Here is a 22,276-nt window from a genome sequence, read left to right as displayed (position 1 = left end):
GAGACAGAGAGCAGAATGATGTTTCCCAGACACTGGGAAGGGTAATGGGGAAAGAGGTTAAAGAGGAGTTGGTTAATGGGTACAAAAATATAGTTAGATAAAGAAAAAAAAAACTAGTGTTCAGTAACCCAGTAGGTCGACTATAGTTTACAATAGCTTATTGTGTATTTCAAAATAACCAAAAAGTAGAATTAGAATGTTCCTAACACAAAGAAATGTTAATGTTTTAGGTTATAGATATCCCAATTACCCTGCTTTGATAATTACATACTGATACACTGGTACCAAATATTACATGTACCCCATAAATATTTACAACTATTATGTATCTATAAAAATTAAAAATAAATTTGTTTTAAATTAATAAAAGTACAAAATGCTATCATTGGTGGTTTTACAGTAGTGAAGTTATGGATGATTCTTTCTTCTATTTTGTTTTCCAAAAAGTGCTATTACCTTTAAATAATAAAAAATTTAAATATTTCTTATTTATTTATTTATTTATTGTTTTTGAGATGGAGTCTCACTTTGTTGCCCAGGCTGGAGTGCAGTGGCGCAATCTTGGCTCACCGCAACCTCCGCCTCCTGGGTTCAAGCAATTCTCCTGCTGCAGCCTCCTGAGTAGCTGGTACTACAGGTGTGCAGCACCATGCCCGGCTAATGTTTGTATTTTTAGTAGAGACAGGGTTTCGCTGTGTTGTTTACCAGGCTGGTCTAGAAATCCTGACCTCGTGATCTGCCCTCCTCGGCTCCCCAAAGTGCAGAGATTACAGGCGTGAGCCACCATGCCCAGCCCAATATTTCATATTTATTTCAACATTTATTTCTGAGATTTTATACACAGACACATATACCCAGCTACACACACACACACACACACACACACACACACACACACACAGCTCCTTCTTTTTATTCTTCATCTTCTTCACATTGAGTCAGTTTCTGCAAAATGGGCATGAATTTTGGTAGGATCAGAAATGTTAAGAATAGCATTAGAGATAATTTGAGAAGAGGCAGAAGAATGCTGAATGCTTTCAACACGTAAATAGTGATCACAGAATATCTTTGAGGTAAAGGAACTAGGAAGGGAAAAGTGACCCTCGGGGCAGATGAAACCACTCAGGGCTGCAAGCCCTCATCTTCCCCTCACTGCATAGACAGTTGTGCAGGCATGTGGGAAAGAGAGGGGGCGTGAGTTTGTGTGGACTCCCCCCACACAGTTGTAACAGCCAATGTCTAGGCTCAATGTATTTCTCCATCTTGGAATAGTTCTGTCATGCCTTATATTGGCTGTGACACACGTGAAGCTATAGCAAGAAGCAAGGCACCAGGACAAGCTAGTCTCTCTTTTCCATTTGCTCTCTGAGAGTGGCTGAGCTCTGTGCCAGTAAACCAAAGCTTCCTCATTATTGTGTGATAGTAAACAAGAAGCTATCGGGATTTCACTTCAAAATGCACCAATTCAATTTTGAGGGAAAGAAATTTGCAAGCGTTAGAGCCTAGGGCTACATGTGATCACCATGAGTCTACAGATTCTCTCCTCAGTGTGCTGTCTCTCACTTTCTGTGGTAGTGCAAAATGAATTTTAGTTGACATTTCAGCATGGCTCACAGCTTTGTCTTCTTGATTGAACGCCAAGCATGAGCTAAAATATATCAGATGTTTTGTCTGCCTAGTGCCATGTTGTGTGGGTGGAAGTCTGTGCAGTTCTACTGAAGGAACAAAACAATAGGATTAGCAGCAAAAGGGAAGCTTCGAGTAAATGATTAAACATTGGAAGGGAAAGGAAAAATGAATATTACCAGGAGGTCGGGGCTGAGGTCCTGTATGTATGTGCCTGCAGGGGTTTGCGGTGCCCTGGCATGTGTTCCCTGGAATAAAAAGGAATGATTAGCAAGTGAAAACAGTACTCATGTATTCAGGAATAATTGTGTTAATTAGAAAAGACCAACAATATAAAACCGAGACAAAGCAAATGAAATCCAATTTATGCCAAAGAGCAAGAAAAAAGTTTATAATACGCGGTAAACCCTCAAATCACCTAAGAAAGAAATGCGCAGATAATTATTGCCATTAATGAGAAGGGAGCGATTCACAGTCAGAACATAACCATCTGCAGGCTGCACTCCTCACATCTTGGAAGCTTCGGGGTTTCTGAATACTCACTCCTCCTATTTTCCAAAACCTAATTGAGCAGAAGGATGAAACTATATCCTTGATATGAGTTGTACTTGCTGCTCCCTGGGATGGCTTTAGCTAGTAGAATTCCTGGGTTCCTGTGTGTGTGTGTTTTTTTTTGCCTTTGATTTGACTGGATGATAAATTATCCTAGTCTTTAAGGAAACAAGGAAACAATGGTTTCCTTAGAGACGTTGCTGTGTCATAGTATGTATTTTAACATCTGAAAACAATGTCAGTTTTTCTTTCTCTTCACTTTCTTCAGTTGGTCCTGGCTTTGCGGTTGGACTCATTATAAAAAAGCCAGGCTTTCCATGGCCAGACATATTAACTATCAAAGATGTGTCCTTCTCTGAGACAAGTCTTGATTTTACTGCTTCCTGCTGGGCCTGACTGCTGGCACTGGTCCTAATCAATTGGAAAATAAACGGAGCTGCCCAGGTCTTGAGTTGACACTGAGCCCCTGTTTTCCTGATACTGAGAGCTGCTAGCTGGCCCACTGCCAAGAGACCGTGGCAGAGCTCATGTTCCCTTGTTTTCTCTCTACTTACTTTTCCCTATCTCTCCACCTCTGCTGTAATGCCTCTGGGCATTTTCTCGGTTCACTCTGTTTTCAGATCTTTCTTTATTACTCAGACTCCTGGGAACATTCTTGCTGTGTTCCACTGCTGTGTATTTTTTCCATAAAAGACTTCTTAACTAGATGGTGTCACCTTGAACAAATGGAAGGGAATATATCTTATGTTTTCTTTTGTTATACCCTGGCCTTCCAACCCTTCAGTTGCCCAACCCCAGAAGGGTCCAGGACCATGAAGATACTGATCATTGAATGACTAAATAATTAAATTTTCCGAAAAATAATTAAGGGTTTTTTTTCCTCCAGAAGTTCTCTTGATTTATTTTCTTACTCTTTATTATCTTATTTCATCAATTATTTCCTCTCTCAACTCTTATCTTCAACCTCACTTCCTTTGGCGTCCTTTTGCTCAATCTAGAAACATGTTTATGTCTCTCATCTGAAACAAATGAATAAAGACAAAGCAAAACGAGCACAACCTTTCCCTTGACTCTGCATCCCACTGGCATATTCAACATTTGTTTCTTGTGCCTACTATGTGCACTGTTCTAGGGGCTACATGGAAGCAGACCAGTTGCTTCTTTCATGGAGCTAGGGAGAGACTCAGATAAAAAAATACACATATACAAGAAAAGCTCCAGCTCCAGCTCTGTCTTTCAGGACTAGGCCATTTGGAGCCTTGATTAGAAGGCCTTCTGCTGGCCCTTCCAGCAGGCTGATTTAGCTTTTGCAACTGGGCATGGGCTGGATATTAGTACTCCTGATCTCCTGCTTCCCATGAATGTGCACAAGGGCCCTGACCAGCCCCATTCTCCTCCTTCCTCCCAAGCCTGCTTAGAAGAATAGCCTGTAATTGCACTACCTACTCTTTAACCAGTAGCAACCTGGCCTCAACGCCTATCACATGACCTCCAGGCTAGGGCCCATGGGATTTGGTTCCTAAGTACATGTCCTTGAGTCTTAGACATTATTGCCCATTTCTCCACGGGGTTCCACCTCCTCTTGTTCACCTCTGTGTCCCTAGTTGCTGTTTCCGACATCAGCCCTCTTCTCTTCTCACTTTCTCTTTCCAAGAAGTAATCTCACCCATCCCCAAGCTTTAATCACACCACTTCACCGATGGACCCTACGCTGTCTTCAGATCTTCATTTCCCAAGTCCCAAGGCCTGGCTTCATGGGCTTATGACTGATGCAGTGGACACCATGCTTAGAAGGGTCCTTCCCTTGGGATTTAATGCTCTGTGGTCACCATCTTGGAATGCTTAAAACGTTATCGTTGAAATTTGAATTGGTATTCTATAAGTCTATTAGTCTGCTCAGGCTACCATAACTATATACCACAGGCCGGGTGGCTTAACCAGTAGAAAGGTATTTTCTCACAATTCTGGAAATGAAGGCCAAAGGCAAGAGGCCAGCAGGGTAGGTTTCCTCTGAGGGCCATCAGGAAAGGCTCTGTTCCAGGCGTCTCTCCTTGCCTTGCAGACAGCCACCCCATGCCGCCTCGTCACACTGGTGTCCTTCTGTATCCATAAGCCCCTAGGTGTCTCTCTGTGTACTAGTCTCCTCTTATAACACCAGTCAGATTGGACTAGGGCCCACCTATATGACCTCATTAAACCTAATCATCTTTTTAAAGGCCCTATCTCCAAATACAGTCACATTCGGAGGTACTGAGGCTTAGGACATATGAATTTTGGGGGACACCATTCAGCCCATCGCAGTGATTGAAGTCAGATGAGGCAGTGAAGTATGCATTTAGGGCTTAGAGTTGTGGCTCTCTGTGGTCCTGCTTTCTGCCACCTTCTCAGGACACACTCTTAGCTGCCTCCCTGTCTCCTGGCCTTCTGGCCACTAAGCAACCCTTTCCTTCCACCCTTGGAGGGCACATGGGTGCAGGTGCTGGGAGGACAAGGGGGTTAGCTATCCTTGCCCAGGGATGTCAGTGCCACAACACGTTTGGAGGTGATTTGGCAGGGGCGAGCATCGCACCCACCCCACTCCAGGTATTCAGCATATCTTGACTGATGTTGCAATTTCTTGGGATTTTTTGTAGTCCATGGACCAATGGAAGGCTGTGGGAAAGGAAAGTGACTTCCCCACCTCCTAGCCCTGGGTCATTCAGCCTCTTAGAGAATTTGACTAAAGTTAGATAACCTCTACCCTGAAAAATTGACATACATAGACAGCCATGATTCTTTCTACATATTAAGGGGGTAATGAACTTCATAAAGCTACTCTGTGCACCTCTTGTGATTTGGCCCTGCTTACCTTTCCAGCCTCATGTCAACTCTGCTATCACCATGCCGCAGCCCTCCTGAATCAGCATAGCCATTCTCTGAATGCATTGTATTCTTCCATGCTTGTGTTTTTGCAAGCACTCTTGCCTCTGTCTACCATATGCTTTCCTTCATTATCATTGTAACAAACTTCAAAATTAAAATTACATTCTATCTTCTTAAAGAATCCTTACTGTCATCTCCTACTTCCCATAACTTAAGGTAAAACCAAGTGTTCCTCTAGGGCCTCCATGACTCTAAAAGGTTTATAATACTCACTTTTCATTATTTCCTTACCTTTGACCTTTCTACAAGATTGTGAGCATTTCGAGGACAAGGACTGCTTTAATCATTACTGTTTTCCTGGTGTCTAGGACAGAGCTGAGCACAGTAAATATTTGCACATCTTTGTTGGAACATCAAATGAATGCATTCATTCATAAATTACTGAACGAGGAGAAGTATGAGCTTGTAGTGAGCTCATTTTGGAGCCAAACAGTGCTGGATTTAAATCCTGGCTCTCTTGAAGACTAATATTGTGACCTAAGGGAAATTACTGTAATGCCTCAGTTTTCTAATCTCAAAGTAGGACAAATGGAATTTACCTCAAGGCAAACCATTGTCAACTTATATTGATGAACAATAGCTATAGCCACATATAACTCACTCCTGGCACTAAATTTCTGTGAGTTATCTTGGAATGAAAAGATGAAATTAAAAGACAATGAAGCTGTATTCTTGCAGTTTAATTTATTAACAACAACAGTAAAAATATATTCATTAAATGTCTTCTGGGTAGAAGACATTATGCTAGGACCTGTGGAGGAATTAAATATAAATTAATATTTGGCCTGTGGAGGAGTTAAGGTATACAGGATAGGCTAAATTTTAAAATAAAGTAGAAAATGTCAGGTGCCAGAAGAGAAGTATCAGATTTTAGATTAAGGGTTCATTTGTAGCTGAGACAATGAGGAAGGCTTTCTGGGAGAAGTGGTATTTGAGAGGAACCCTGAAGGAAAGATCAAAAGATTTTTGCTGACAGTGGAGGAAGCAAAACAATGAATGTAACCATGGGGAGGTAGAGGTACCTAAGAGAGAATCGTGGGCTCAGCCCACCTATTGATGTCGTTCTTTCATCAGATGCTGCAGTTTCGGCTTCTGAAACTAATGGTTAGTGACCTGCCTTTTTCACAAAGTCCAATGTGCCCTGATTTTCTGTCTGGAGCTGTTGACACTCTGCCCAGAACAAGGCCACCTGATGCTGACAGCTAAGGCAGAAACTAGCCTGTTCACGCCATAGCCTCTCAGAAGCAGCAGTTCTGTCACTCTGCTTCACGATGCCCTGAAGACTCTTGGCACAGGCTCTACTGCAGGGGTGAGGAATCACATCCCCACGAACAGGAATGTGCAACTGGAACCTGTGAGGACACTTGGGGAATGACTAACAAATCTTATCACAGATTGTCAAATTATGTTATTTAGAATTAAACTGCTTGTGGATGAGGCAGAAGATATACACACATGCTATAAAGATGGTTTTCTCTAATGACCAGTGATGATGAGCTTTTTTTCATATGTTTGTTGTTGGCTGCATAAATGTCTTCTTTTGAGAAGTATCTTTTCCTATCCTTCACTCATTTTTTTGTTGGGGTTGTTTGTTTTGTTATTGTAAACTTGTTTAAGTTCCTTGTAGATTCTGGATATTAGACCTTTGTCAGATGGATAGATTGCAAAAATGTTCTCCCATTCTGTACGTTGCCTGTTCACTCCAAATGCCCACCAGTGATAGACTGGCTCAAGAAAATGTGCGATATACACCATGGAATACTGTGTAGCCATAAAAATGAATGAGTTCATGTCCTTTGCAGAGACATGGATGAAGCTGGAAACCATCATTTTCTGCAAACTAACACAGGAATAGAAAACCAAACACCTCATGTTCTCACTCATAAGTGGGAGTTGAACAATGAGAACACATGGACACAGGGAGGGGAACATCACACACTGGGGCTGGTCAGGAGGTGGGGGGCTAGGGGAGGGACAGCATTAGGACAAATACCTAATGCATGTGGGGCTTAAAACCTAGATGACAAGTTGATAGGTGTAGCAAGCCACCATGGCATATGTATACCTATGTAACAAACCTGCACATTCTGCACATGTATCCCACAACTTAAAGTAAAATTTAAAAAAAGAAAAATAAGATGATTTGCAAAATATTTCATTATACACCTGGTAATGAAACTGAGTTTAAAAAAAAACAAAACAAATCAGTGATGAGATGTCATTTCCAGGAATCCTGTTCTGGCACCGCCAGATTGAGTTCATCACACTGTCACCAGCCTGCATGGGTGCTGCACTTCACCTGTTACTGTATAATGGTGGCTTACCTATAGTTCTGGGATACCAGGCTTCCTAACCTTGAAGGCAGGCTCCTCTATTGACTAACATATGACCTTGGGCAGTTCCTTTAACCTTCCTAAACTACAGTTTTTCCTGAGTAAAATGGAAATGGTGGTAATACCTGTCTAATATGGCATATGGAGAGTAGTAAAAAGAAATGAGCAGGTGCAATAAAGAACATCTCAGTGCCTGCCACCCAGCAAGTGCTTTCTCTCCAGATACCAGCGTAACTTCTCATCTCCTTTAGATCTTTACTCCACTGTGAGGCCATTTTTGACCATCCCATTTAAAAATGCACCCCCTACTACCAAATATTATCCCATTTCCTCCCTTCTTTTTTGTCCACTGCACTTCATCACTGTCTCCCATACTATGTATTTTAGTTATTTATTATGTTTATGCCTGTCTCTTTAGTAGAATGCAAGCACCAAGCATCTGTATCCCTAGCACCCAGATCAATGCCTTGCATGCAATATGGACTCAAGGGAGGAAGAGATGAGCCAGCTCTGTCATGCTGAAACTACTCCCGGCCCAGTGCTAGCCCTTTGGGACCCCATTTGAACATTCGACTGCCCTTTGACACATGAACCAGTGGGGAGGAAGAGAAACTATCGAGGTAGTAATTGGAGCAGCACATTATTGGGAGGGCTCTGGCGTTACGGAACTTGAACTCAGTGCTGCCGATTTTTCATAAATCTCCATTCATGCTGCCCCACTCCCTCTCGCTCAGCTAAGGAGCTCCTGTTACCCAAAGTTGGCTCGAGGGATACACTGCAGAGCCCGGGATAGCAAAGAATTCTCTGACTCAGGCTCTGACCCGGACTCGGAGGGGCAAATTGAGCAGGAAAAGAAGCTGCAAAGCTCACCGCCTCTTGGCCAAGGCGGCCGGCTCTGGGAGGCGGCTCTCGCGCTGCAGGCCCTGCTCCAGCTCCCCGCGCCGCCTCCGCCGCGGGTCGGGAGCGCGCGTCTCTGCAGCACCAAAGAGCCGGGAGCTACTCGCCCGCCCTGGGAGGTGGGAGGCAGCGGGGGCGGCGGCGGCGCTCGCGCACCTCGGAGGAGCCAGGAGCTGAGACCAGGGCCGAGCCCACCGGCCGGGTCGCCCCAGCCGGTAACCACGGGCGGGACAGGGCGCCCAGGGCCGAGCAAAGCCAGGGCGCGGGGTGCGGGGCGCGGGGCGCGTGCGGCTTCGGTCAAGGCAGTAGGGCTCGCTTGGGTTTGGGGGAGGTCTTCAGTTTGGAGAGGTTGGAGAATGGGGTGGGAGGAGGAGAACTGGGGTGTGAGGACGCCCGGGGGAAGAGTGTGGACCCCGTGGAGAGCACCAAGTTTAAAACCTTCTCGGTAGCCTGCGGATGTGCGTGTGGACGCCGCTGGGCATCCGAAAAGCCTGGAAGCGGCGGCGCTCGGGGCTTGGGTGCGCTTCCTCCCCTCCGCTCGGCCCCAGAGGCCGAGGCACAACCTTTACCGCAGCTGAGAAAACTTTCCTTGCTGTGGTCCTCCTGCAGCTTCGGTGCCCTGCAACTGAGAGAGCCCCCCTGGACCGGGGAAATGTGCCAGCCCCTGGCCCCGGGCGCGCACCCATGCATTGGGCGGGTTCTCAGGTGATCCCTGGCTTGACAGTTGCTCATTCTTTTCGTTTGGACTGGGGGGCCAACTTGCAGGTCATTTTACTGATTAAAGAGAAATAGGGGTTTCAGAACGCTTTCCCCTCCGCCCCCCCCGCAACCCCCGCGCCTCTCCCATCCTTTCTGTATAATGAATTAAGGAAGGCAAAGAGTAGTCTCTGCAGAAATCTGTTTGGAGGCTTTGTGGTTTCTACGGCTTGTTAGATGGTACGGAACCTCAGGTACTACTCTGCATTTAGTTTGACAACAGTGAAACACTGGTCTTTTGAAAGCAAAGGAAGCTTGAGGGAAAGTGTCCAGGGAGACGGGAGAAGGGCACTCTCATTCATAAATTAGTTCTTACGAAAACTCCAAAAGTAAGTAGTAATATTTTCAGTTTGCAGGTGGAGAAAATTAGATTGCAATATTAAATACGTTTTCCAAGCTGACTCCCCCGGTGAAGTAATAGTGGGGAATAGGGGTCTGGAAGCTAGGACTGTGAGTCTAGTGTCCTTTAGGTACATCGCATGGGGTACATCGCCAAGAAGAGGTGCAGAGGAATGACCTGGGCCTGCAAGGATAAGGTCGGAAAAGCCAGAGGCCCCTATGAGCTGGGGTGCCCACAAGGAGTTTTGTTCTTATGAGGAAGATCATTCAGTGTTTATGGAAGAATTGGTGATATTAACAGGTGATAGGAAAAGGAAGAGTTGATCTCAGACTGTATCTTTCTTTCAAAATGGGAAGGCCAACCTAAACCCCTTAACGAGGGTCTCAAAGCCTGAAACTGGACTGGATTGTTCAAAAAACAAATGGCAGACGTCCTAGAGTAGTGAAAGCAGTGACAGTCATCTTTGTGCACGTATGAGGGATGAGAACAGACCCAAGAGACTTCATAAGAGGCAAACATTGAATCCTGGCAACATTCTAGAACAAATTCTTTAAGAAGATAGCTCAAAACTACTTTGGGAAGCATTTACAAAGACTTATGCTAAACCGACTCCCTTCCCCTTTCTAGCAATCTACTGGCCTATAGATTAGGATATGCTGTATCCAGTTGTCTTCCAATGTGGGCTGTGACTCATTTAGACTAATGATCAGTTTAGTGAATTGCAAACAGCGGTTTTTAAAACCTGAAGGCCAAGAGAAAGGAAAACAAGACGTCAGACTGCATTGCACGAGCAAGGGAAAATACCGTTTTGCGTAGCGTGCGCTGGTGATTCACGTGTCCTGTTCTGTGTTGCTGATCCTGCTGCCTCTGTGTGAGTGTTCATACCCATCACTGGCTGTCATCTTTCAGCCTTCTGGGATAGCCCTACTCTGGTCATAGTGGGGGTCATCTTTTTTTTTACCTTGCAAATTATATCATCAACATATTCTGGAAAGGTGTTGGCTTCCTCCTCCCCATTTCTGTTGGCCCCCAGATGATGAGGTATTTTATCACATAAATATAACATCTGTCCTTTGTAGCTTTCAGGGGAAATGTTTTTATTACTTGGAGTACAAAAAAAATTTTAAGAACAATATTATTATGATGTTTGTATAATATATTTAAGCAACTATTATTATACTAAGCGATGATATTTGGAGGATTACTGAATAATGCCTCACTGTGTCATTTTCTGTCTAGTCTTTTTTTTAAAAAAATTTTCTTATTTTGGCTTTTTCTCTAAGTTTTACTTTATTTATTGACTTAAACGGGGTCTCGCTCTGTCACCCAGGCTGGAGTGCAGTGGCAAAATCCCAGCTCAACGCAGCCTTGATTTCCCAAGCTCATGTGATCTTCAGCCTCAGCCTCCCAAGTAGCTGGGACTACAAGCACGGGCCACCATGCCCAGCTAATTTTTTATTATTTGTACAGATGGGGTTTTGTCCTGTTGCCCAGGCTGTTCTTGAACTCCTGGCCTCAAGTGATCTGCCTGCCTCTACCTCCCAAAATGCTGGGATTAAATGTACGAGCCACAGTGCCTGGCCTACTTTTATTAATTTTCTTTTTTTTTACTTTTTAATGTCTTAACTGTGACAGCAACTTGGCTAGGTCTATGCACAGTCTACTTTCATTCTCACAGCAAAGTGATTTGTTATTTCCATTTTATAAATGGGAGGTTCCTAAAGCCAGGCACCTCCAAATAGTTCAGGGACACTTACCCCCTCCCATCAGAAGACAATTTAAAGTGTGTTCTGCCTGTGCAGAGGCATTTTGTTATAGAACTGAACTGGGGTCTGCTCAGCTGGCACAGTGAAACCAGGTGTCCACACTGAGGTTTGAACAGTAGAAAGGAAGGCGTTTATTTGCAGGGTGCCAAGCAAGGAGGATCACACAACGAATGCTTAAATCCTGGCCTCCATGATGGCTTGCAAGCAAGGATTTTAAAGGCAGGAATAAACTTCGGGAAAGAAGTTACAGGCAAAATCATAAATCAATACATGGAGGTTACACATTGGTTTTGCCCCAAAAGGGTGGGATATCTTAAAGTGGGGGCTTATAGATTCTTGGGTAGATTCTTCTTTTTTTCCCATTTATTTATTTTATTGCATTTTAGGTTTTGGGGTACATGTGAAGAACATGCAAAATTGTTGCATAGGTACACACGTGGCAGTGTGATTTGCTGCCTTCCTCCCCATCACCTACATCTGGCATTTCTCCCCTTACTCTCTCCCCCCAGCTCCCCACCCCCCACCGTCCCTCCCCTGTTTCGCCCCAACTGAACCCAGTGTGTAGTGCTCCCCTCCCTGTGTCCATGTGTTCTCATTGTTCAACACCCACCTATGAGTGAGAACATGCGGTGTTTGATCTTCTGCTCTTCTGTCAGTTTGCTGAGAATGATGGTTTCCAGGTTCATCCATGTCCCTACAAAGGACCCAAACTCATCGTTTTTGATGGCTGCATAATATTCCATGGTGTATATGTGCCACATTTTCCCTATCCAGTCTATCGTCGATGGGCATTTGGGTTGGTTCCAGGTCTTTGCTATTGTAAACAGTGCTGCAATGAACATTCGTGTGCACGTGTCCTTATAGTAGAACAATTTGTAATCCTTTGGATATATACCCAGTAATGGGATTGCTGGGTCTAATGGAATTTCTATTTCTAGGTCCTTGAGGAATCGCCACACTGTCTTCCACAATGGTTGAACTAATTTACACTCCCACCAACAGTGCAAAAGTGTTCCTATTTCTCCACATCCTCTCCAGCATCTGTTGTCTCCAGATTTTTTAATGATCACCATTCTAACTGGCGTGAGATGGTATCTCATTGTTGTTTTGATTTGCATTTCTCTGATGACCAGTGATGATGAGCATTTTTTCATATGTTTGTTGGCCTCATGTATGTCTTCTTTTGTAAAGTGTCTGTTCATATCCTTTGCCCACTTTTGAATGGGCTTGTTAGTTTTTTTCTTGTAAATCTGTTTTAGTTCTTTGTAAATTCTGGATATCAGCCCTTTGTCAGGTGGGTAAACTGCAAAAATTTTTTGCTATTCTGTTGGTTGCCGATTCATTCTAATGACTGTTTCTTTTGCTGTGCAGAAGCTGTGGAGTTTGATTAGGTCCCATTTGTCCATTTTGGCTTTTGTTGCCAATGCTTTTGGTGTTTTGGTCATGAAGTCCTTGCCTACGCCTATGTCCTGAATGGTTTTGCCTAGATTTTCTTCTAGGGTTTTTATGGTGTTAGGTCTCATGTTTAAGTCTTTAATCCATCTGGAGTTAATTTTAGTGTAAGGTGTCAGGAAGGGGTCCAGTTTCTGCTTTCTGCACATGGCTAGCCAGCTTTCCCAACACCATTTATTAAACAGGGAATCCTTTCCCCATTGCTTGTTTTTGTCTGGTTTGTCAAAGATCAGATGGTTGTAGATATGTTGTGTTGCCTCCGAGACCTCTGTTCTGTTCCATTGGTCTATATCTCTGTTTTGGTACCAGTACCATGCTGTTTTGATTACTGTAGCCTTGTAGTATAGTTGGAAGTCCGGTAGTGTGATGCCTCCCGCTTTGTTTTTTTGCTTAGAATTGACTTGGCTATGCCGGCTCTCTTTTGGTTCCATATGAAGTTTAAGGTGTTTTTTTCCAGTTCTGTGAAGAAGGTCATTGGTAGCTTGATGGGGATTGCATTGAATCTATAAATTACTTTGGGGAGTATGGCCATTTTCACAACATTGATTCTTCCTAACCATGAACATGGAATGTTTCTCCATCTGTTTGTGTCCTCTCTTATTTCGTTGAGCAGTGGCTTGTAGTTCTCCTTGTAGAGGTCCTTTACGTTCCTTGTTAGTTGTATTCCTAGGTATTTTATTCCTTTTGTGGCAACTGTGAATGGAAGTTTGTTCTTGATTTTGCTCTCTTTAAGTCTGTTGTTGGTGTATAGGAATGCTTGTGATTTTTGCACATTGATTTTGTATCCTGAGACTTTGCTGAAGTTGCTTATCAGTTTCAGGGGATTTGGGGCTGAGACGATGGGGTACTCTAGATATGCAATCATGTCGTCTGCAAATAGAGACCATTTGACTTCCTCCTTTCCTATTTGAATGCCCTTTATTTCTTTTTCTTGCCTGATTGCTCTGGCTAGAACTTCTAATACTATATTCAGTAGCAGTGGTGAGAGAGGGCATCCTTGTCTGGTGCCACATTTCAGGGGGAATGCTTCCAGTTTTTGCCCATTCAGTATGATATTGGCTTTTGGTTTGTCATAAATAGCTTTTATTATTTTGAGATACGTTCCATCGATACCTAGCTTATTGAGTGTTTTTAGCATAAAGGGCTGTTGAATTTTGTGAAAGGCCTTCTCTGCATCAATTGAGATAATCATGTCGTTTTTGTCTTTGGTTCTGTTTATGTGGTGAATTACGTTTATAGACTTGTGTATGTTGAACCAGCCTTGCATCCCCGGGATGAAGCCTACTTGATCATGGTGGATAAGCTTTTTGATGTGCTGTTGCAGTCGGCTTGTCAGTATTTTATTGAAGATTTTTGCATCTATATTCATCATGGATATTGGCCTGAAGTTTTCTTTTCTTGTTGAGTCTCTGCCGGGTTTTGGAATCAGGATGATGTTGGTCTCATAAAATAATTTGGGAAGAATTCCCTCTTTTTGTATTGTTTGGAATAGTTTCAGAAGGAATGGTACCAGCTCCTCTTTGTATGTCTGGTAGAATTCGGCTGTGAACCCGTCTGGACCTGGGCTTTTTTTGGGTGGTAAACTCTTTATTGCTGCGTCAACTTCAGACCTTGTAATGGGTCTGTTCAGGGTTTCGGCTTCTTCCTGGTTTAGGCTTGGCAGGAGGCAAGTGCCCAGGAATTTATCCACTTTTTCCAGGTTTATTAGTTTATGTGCATAGAGTTGTTTGTAATAATCTCTGATGATGGTTTGAATTTCTATGGAATCTGTGGTGATATCCCCTTTATCGTTTTTTATTGCATCAATTTGGTTATTCTCTTTCTTTTTTATTAATCTGGCTAGTGGTCTGTCTATTTTGTTGATCTTTTCAAAAGACCAGCTCCTGGATTTATTGATTTTTTGAAGGGTTTTTTGTGTCTCTATCTCCTTCAGTTCTGCTCTGATCTTAGCTATTTCTTGTCTTCTGCTAGACTTTGAGTTTTTTTGATCTTGCTCCTCTAGCTCTTTCAGTTTTGACGATAGGGTGTCAATTTTTGATCTCTCCTTGCTTCTCATGTGGGCACTTATTGCTATATCTTTTCCTCTAGAGACTGCTTTAAATGTGTCCCAGAGATTCTGGTATGTTGTGTCTTCATTCTCGTTGGTTTCGAAGAACATCTTTATTTCTGCCTTAATTTTGTGGTTTATCCAGTCAACATTCAGGAGCAAGTTGTTCAGTTTCCATGAAGCTGTGCGGTTCTGGGTTAGTTTTTGAATTCTGAGTTCTAACTTGATTGCACTGTGGTCTGAGAGATTGTTTGTTATCATTTCCGTTCTTTTGCATTTGCTGAGGAGTGATTTACTCCCAAATATGTGGTCAATTTTAGAGTAGGTGTGATGTGGTGCTGAGAAGAATGTATATTCTGTGGATTTGGGGTGGAGAGTTCTGTAAATGTCTATTAGGTTTGCTTGGTCCAGGTCTGAGTTCAAGTCCTGGATATCCTTGTTAATTTTCTGTCTGGTTGATCTGTCTAATATTGACAATGGGGTGTTAAAGTCTCCCACTATTATTGTGTGGGAGTCTATGTCTCTTTGTAAGTCATTAAGAACTTGCCTTATGTATCTGGGTGCTCCTGTATTGGGTGCGTATATATTTAGGATCGTTAGCTCTTCTTGTTGCATTGATCCTTTTACCATTATGTAATGTCCCTCTTTGTCTCTTATGATCTTTGTTGCTTTAAAGTCTAATTTATCAGAGATGAGAATTGCAACGCCTGCTTTTTTTTGCTCTCCATTTGCTTGATAAATCTTCCTCCATCCCTTTATTTTAAGCCTTTGTGTATCCTTGCATGTGAGATGGGTTTCCCGGATACAGCACACCAATGGGTTTTGGCTTTTTATCCAATTTGCCAGTCTGTGTCTTTTGACTGGGGCATTTAGTCCATTTACATTTGGGGTTAATATTGTTATGTGCGAATTTGATACTGCCATTTTGGTGCTAGCTGGGTGTTTTGCCCTTTAGTTGAGCTGGTACTTGTTGTTCCTTTATATGTGTAGAGCCTCTTCCAGGAGCTCTTGTAGAGCTGGCCTGGTGGTGACGAAATCTCTGAGTACTTGCATGTTCCCAAAGGATTTTATTTTTCCTTCACTTATGAAACTTAGTTTGGCTGGATATGTAATTCTGGTTTGAAAGATCTTTTCTTTAAGGATGTTGAATATTGGCCCCCACTCTCTCCTGGCTTGTAGGGTTTCTGCTGAGAGATCTGCTGTGAGTCTGATGTGCTTCCCTTTGTGTGTAACCCGACCTTTCTCTCTGGCTGCGCTTAGTATTTTCTCCTTCATTTCAACCCTGGTGAATCTGACGATTATGTGCCTTGGGGTTGCTCTTCTTGACAAATATCTTTGTGGTGTTCTCTGTATTTCCTGGACTTGAATGTTTGCCTGCCTTGCTAGGTTGGGGAAGTTTTCCTGGATAATATCCTGAAGAGTATTTTCCAGCTTGGATTCATTCTCTTCGTCACATTCAGGTACACCTATCAAACGTAGATTAGGTCTTTTCACATAGTCCCACATTTCTTGGAGACTTTGTTCATTCCTTTTTACCCTTTTTTCTCTATTCTTGCCTTCCCGTTTTATTTCGTTGAGTTGATCTTCGACCTCTGATATCCTTTCTTCTGCTTGGTCAATTCGGCTGTTGATACTTCTGCATGCTTCACGAAGTTCTTGTGTTGCGTTTTTCAGCTCCATCAATTCACTTTATATTTTGTCCATTCTTGTTAGCATTTCGTCAAATCTTTTTTCAACGTTCTTAGTTTCTTTGCATTTGGTTAGAACATGTTCTTTAAGTTCACAGAAGTTTCTTACTACCCACCTTCTGAAGTCTGATTCTGTCATTTCATCACACTCGTTCTCCCTCCAACCTTGTTCCCTTGCTGGTGAGGAGTTGTGATCCCTTGTAGGAGGAGAGGTGTTCTGGTTTTGGGTGTTTTCATCCTTTTTGCGCCGGTTTCTTCCCATCTTTAAGGATTTATCCACCTGTCGACTTTGTAGTTGCTGGCTTTCAGATTGGGTCTCAAATCTTTCAGATTGACGTTCTGTTTGTTGATGATGAGGTTATTTCTGTTTCTTGGTTTTCCTTCTGATAGTCTGGCCCCTCTGCTGTAGGTCTGCTGAGGTTCACTCCAGGCCCTGCTTGCCTGGGGTTCACCTGCAGCAGCTGCTGAACAGTAAGGGTTGTTACCAGTTTTCTTCTTCTGCTATCTTTGCCCCAGAACGATACGTGCCTAGTGTCTCTGATCTCTCCTTTATGAGGTGTCTTTTTGGATATATAGGGTCAGGGAGCTGCTTGAGGAGACGGTCTCTTCTTTATAGAAGCTCAAATGGTGAGCTGTGAGCTCTGTTGTTCATTCAGAGCTGCTGGGCAGGTATGTTTAGGTCTGCTCCAGCAGAACTCATAAACTGCTTTTTGTTCCCAGGTGCTCTGTCCCAGGGATTTAGGGATTTATTTATGAGTTTCCGTTATGCTGCTACATTCTTTTTTTTTTCCTTCAGACCTGCCCTGCCCAGCAAGGACTCAGCCTAGTCACTCTCTGCCTGTAGAGGCTTTTCTGAGCTGCTGTGGGCTCCGCCCAGCTGCCGAGTATATTTCCCTGCAGTCCTGTTTATATGGGTGTAGTTAGAACTGCTTTGGCGATGGTGGCCCACCTCTCTTGAGGCGGAGCCTCTCTGCTGTGGCTGGTTGCCTTGGCAACGGCGGGATGCCTCAGCAATGGTGGGTTGCCTTGGCAACGGCGGGCTGCCTCAGCATTGGCCGACTACCTCCCTTGTGGTGGGCTGCCTCGGTAATGGCGTACGCCCCTCCCCCAGAGAGCTGGACCGTACTGGGTTCAGCTGTGCTTGCTGTGAAACTCTCAATCCAGAGTTTCTGATTGCTGTTCTTTTGTGGGGGTGGGACCAGCCTAGTCTGATCGCCTGGCTCCCTGCCTCAGAGCCTTTTTTAAGTTGGTGTTCCAGTCGCCTGTTGAAGAGGCGCCGGGGTCTGTTTGTTTTCCTCTGCGGCCACTCACTGCGCTGGCTTAAACAGCGGCACTGAGGTTTGTGGCGCTTTTTTTTTTTTTTTTTGCCCTGGAATCTACTGTCCTGGTTCCCTGCTTAGTCCCCTTTTTAAACAGACGAATGGGTGACTTCCCGTGGCTCCAATTGCCAGCCAAAAGGGCACCCTGACAGGTGTATTTTGTACAGAGAACCACTGCTCCGGGGCGCCGACAAAGCAGCCGCGCGGGGCAAAGCAGCCATGCTGGCTGGCACAGCTGCGCTGGCCAAAACAGCTGCACTGGTGACCTGTGGAGCTCCTCTGCCTGGGAATTTCCTAGTCTGTGGGCAATAAAAATACAGCATCCACTCACCCTCTGCACTTTCACTGGGAGCTGCAATCCTGAACTGTTCCTAAACGGCCATCTTGGATCCTCCCTATCGATTCTTGGGTAGATTCTAAGATTTTTCTATTTGCAGTTGGTTAAGGAAGAGAAGATTTGTTTGAAAATTTAGGGTTGGTGGCTCACGCCTGTAATCCCAGCACTTTGGGAGGCCGAGGCGGGTGGATCACGAGGTCAAGAGATCGAGACCATCCTGGTCAACATGGTGAAACCCCGTTTCTACTAAAAATACAAAAAATTAGCTGGGCATGGTGGCGCGTGCCTGTAATCCCAGCTACTCAGGAGGCTGAGGCAGGAGAATTGCCTGAACCTAGGAGGCGGACGTTGCGGTGAGCCGAGATCGTGCCATTGCACTCCAGCCTGGGTAACAAGAGTGAAACTCTGTCTCAAAAAAAAAACAAAAGAATAATTACAACAAAATTTAGGGTTACCAGAAAAGAATGTTAGCTACAGTTCATGGCTGTGACTTGCTCCAAGTCCCTTATTTGATTATCAGGTTGCTTATTTACTTCTCAGAGCAAGCTAGGTGCCTGGAATTTACTTTGAAGGAACTCACGATTTTCCTTTATTTCCATGATTGGGGGTGGGGAACCCACAAGCCCCTGAGAGGGGCAAAACCAGTGTGTAACCTCCATGTATTGATTTATGATTTTGCCTGTAATTTCTTTCCTGAAGTTTACCCCTGCCTTTAAAAATCCTTGCTTGCAAGCCATCACAGAGGCCAGGATTTAAGCATTCATTCCCTGCTCCTTCTCAATTTTATTTTATTTTGTTTTTTTTAAATTTAAGATGGAATGTCACTCTGTTGCCCAGGCTGGAGTGCAGTGGTGCAGTCTCTGCTCATGGTAAGCTCTGCCTCCTGGGTTCAAGTGATTCTCATGCCCCAGTCTCCCAAGTAGTTGGGGTTACAGGTACATACCACCATCCCTGTCTAATTTTTGTATTTTTAGTAGAGACAGTGTTTTATTTGTTGGCCAACCTGGTCTCAAACTCCTGATGTCAAGTGATCCTCCTGCCTCGGCCTTCCAAAATGCTAGAATTACAGATGTCAGCCACCATGCCTGGCCTCTGTCTTAATTTTATAAGGTCTCTAACCATACCTAAGGACAAGCAGGAGAAAGGGTAGAATACAATAAGGCCCTCTTCCTGTCCCTTCTTGGTATCAGTCATCAGGAGAAAGACATAGAGGGGATATTTAATCAGTGTTGCAGCGGCAACTACGAATCTGGGAAAACAATCTATGAGACCCGTTTTATATCTGGACAAGAGGTCCAGATGTTGGAATCATAATAGGGTTAAAAGTCTACTTCTGAATTTAGACTCAAAGAGTAAATTTGAGCAGGCCCCACAAGTTGTGCTAGCTCAGAGTAGGTAATATATGCTTGGGTTAAAATAGTAGAATAGCAATCTCTGCTTAATGTTACATTTGCTTTTGACAAAGGAGACTTAGAGACAGAAACAGTTAGAACAGGAAGGAAAATGTTTACTGCCCCAGAGTGCAAGGGAGTCAGGCTTTGTAAAACTGGCTCATCAAATAAAATCTCAAAAAATACTTGAAAGAAAATATTCTCCCAAATTACCAAAGTTCTCCATGTACATCAATCTGTTGTTCATGACTGAAAACAACTTCCTCACACAATTACCATATTCCTAAAAGTCGTGACTTGTGTTCAGACATCAGCATATCAAACAATCAAGGGAAAAATGTTTTTTTTAAGAGTGAGATGTGTTGAAATTTTATTTTGGGTACCAACGTCCAGGCAGGATGATCATGTTATTTTTGCTTTATGTGAGGATACATAGTGATTTTTTGTTCTTGACTGGACTATGAGAAGTGGTTAGTCTTATTGGAAAGGGGAAAGTAGCATTTTCCTTGCAAACAGGATTCTTCAGTCCTTATAGTATTGTTGTGCTGTGAGGTGAAATAGCAGAAGTTGAGATTATCTTTATGAGATGCTAAAATGCATGTTAAAATCTGATTTTAATTGTTGCTTATGTTTCTATTATCAAGACCTGTGTAATTTTTACTTCACTAGAGAACATTAGTAAAATTGCATAACCCTTAAAGTGAAAGTAGTTTGTAAACTTCAAATAATTCTCCTGCAAGGTGCATTTGTTTTCCTCTTGCATGTCGTTGGTAATAGCAAAAACAACCATTACTGGAAGGCGGAGCAGGCTCAGGGAGGAGCTACTTAAGGATTAGTTTTGTAGTTGCCTGCTTGAACAAAAGAGAAAAATTAGAAGCTGAGTGAGGGAATGTGGATGTAAACATTTTCTGTCTTTCTACAAATCTTTGTACAGATTATTTCGGGAAATATAATTCTATCTGTGTGGGAAAAAAAAAAGAGAAAAATAAATTTAAGATCAACTATATCATATAAAACCTACATCACAGTCCTACCAGTGTGATATGGTTTGGCTATGTCCCCACCCAAATCTCATCTTAAACTATAGTTCCCATAATCCCCATGTGTCATGGGAGGGACCCACTGGGAGGGAATTGAATCACGGAGGCAGGTTGCCTCCATGCTGTTCTCATGATACTGAGTGAGTTCTCATGAGATCTGATAGTTTCATAAGAGGCTTTCTCCTGCTTCACTGTGGCTTCTCCTTGCTGCTGCCATGTGAAGAAGGATGTGTTTGCTTCCCCTTCTGCCATGATTGTAAGTTTCCTGAGGCCTCCCTACCCATGTGGAACTGTGATTCAACTAAACCTCTTTCCCTTATAAATTACCTAGTCTCAGGTATGTCTTTATTAGCAGTGTGAGAATGGACTAACTCAGTAAATTGGTACTGAGGTAGTGGGATGCTGCTATTAAAGATACTGGAAAATGTGGAAGCAACTTTGGAACTGAGTAATGGGCAGAGGTGGAACAGTTTGGAAGGCTCAGAAGAAGACGACAGGAAAATGTGGGAAAGTTTGGAACTTCCTAGAGACTTGTTGAATGGCTTTGACCAAAATGCTGATAGTGATATGGACAGTGAAGTCCAGGCTGAGGTGGTCTCAGATGGAGATGAGGAATTTGTTGGGAACTGGAGCAAAAGTGACTTTTGCTATGCTTTAGTAAAGACAATGGCGACATTTTACCCCTGCCCCAGAGATCATCAGAAAGATGATTTAGGGTATCTGGTGGAAGAAATTTCTAAGCAGCAAAGTGTTCAAGAGGTGACAGAGCATAAAAGTTTGAAAAATTTGCAACCTGACAATGTGGTAGAAAGAAAAACGTATTTTCTGGGGAGAAATTCAAACTGGCTGCAGAAATTTGCATAAGCAACAAGGAGCCAAGTGTTAACTGCCAAGACAATGGGGAAGTGTCTCCAGGACATGTCAGAGACCTTTGCAGCAGCTCCTCCTATCACTTGCCTGAAGGCCTAGGAGGAAAAAATGGTTTTGTGGGCTGGGCTTCCCTGCTGTGTGTAGTCTAGAGACTTGGTGCCCTGCCAGCCATTCCAGCCATGGCTAAAAGGGGCCAAGGTATAGCTCAGGCTGCAGCTTCAAAGGGTTCAAGCCCCAAGTCTTGGCTGCTTCCATTTGGTATTGAACCTGTGGGTGCACAGAGGACAAGAATTGAGGTTTAGGAACCTCTACCTAGATTTCAGATGATGTATGAAAATGCCTGGATGGCCAGTTAGAAGTGTTCTTCAAGGGCAGAGCCCTCATGGAGAACCTCTGCCAGGGCAATCAGAAGAGGAATATGGAATCAGAGCCCCCACACACAGTCCCCACTTGGGCACTGCCTAGTGGAGGTCTGAGAAGAGGGCCATTGTCCTCCAGTCGCCAGAATGGTGGATCCACTGACAGCTTGCACTGTGCACCTGGAAAAGCCACAGACACTGAACACCAGCTGTGAAAGCAGCCAGGAGGGGGGCTGTACCCTACAAAGCCACAAGGATGGAGCTTCCCCAAACTGTAGGAGCCCACCTCTTGCATCAGTGTGACCTGGATGTGAGACATGGAGTCAAAGGAGATTATTTCAGAGCTTTAAGATTTAATTACTGTAGGCCGGGCGCGGTGGCTCAAGCCTGTAATCCCAGCACTTTGGGAGGCCGAGGCGGGTGGATCACGAGGTCAAGAGATCGAGACCATCCTGGTCAACATGGTGAAACCCCGTCTCTACTAAAAATACAAAAAATTAGCTGGGCATGGTGGTGCGTGCCTGTAATCCCAGCTACTCAGGAGGCTGAGGCAGGAGAATTGCCTGAACCTAGGAGGCGGA

General features: G+C 43.8%; 1 protein-coding gene across 2 annotated transcripts in view; it reads left to right on the top strand.

Annotated features, from left to right (window-relative positions):
• Positions 1-8,335: 8,335 nt before the first annotated feature.
• Positions 8,336-22,276, top strand: part of MRAP2 (melanocortin 2 receptor accessory protein 2) — a 66,830-nt gene continuing 52,889 nt past the window's right edge. The window contains exon 1 of one of the 2 annotated variants that reach the window (XM_032275356.1): positions 8,336-8,545. The gene's annotated coding sequence lies outside the window, so the exon portion shown is untranslated. The remainder of the gene's footprint in view (positions 8,546-22,276) is intronic. The other variant, XM_032275355.1, reaches the window with a different exon arrangement.

The sequence above is a fragment of the Sapajus apella genome, unplaced genomic scaffold (genome assembly GCF_009761245.1).
Source record: "Sapajus apella isolate SASKATOON/1434 unplaced genomic scaffold, GSC_monkey_1.0 scaffold6, whole genome shotgun sequence".
NCBI lineage: Eukaryota > Metazoa > Chordata > Mammalia > Primates > Cebidae > Sapajus > Sapajus apella.
The sequence above is the reverse complement of the archived record's forward strand: the minus strand, read 5'-3'. Positions and strand labels throughout refer to the sequence as shown.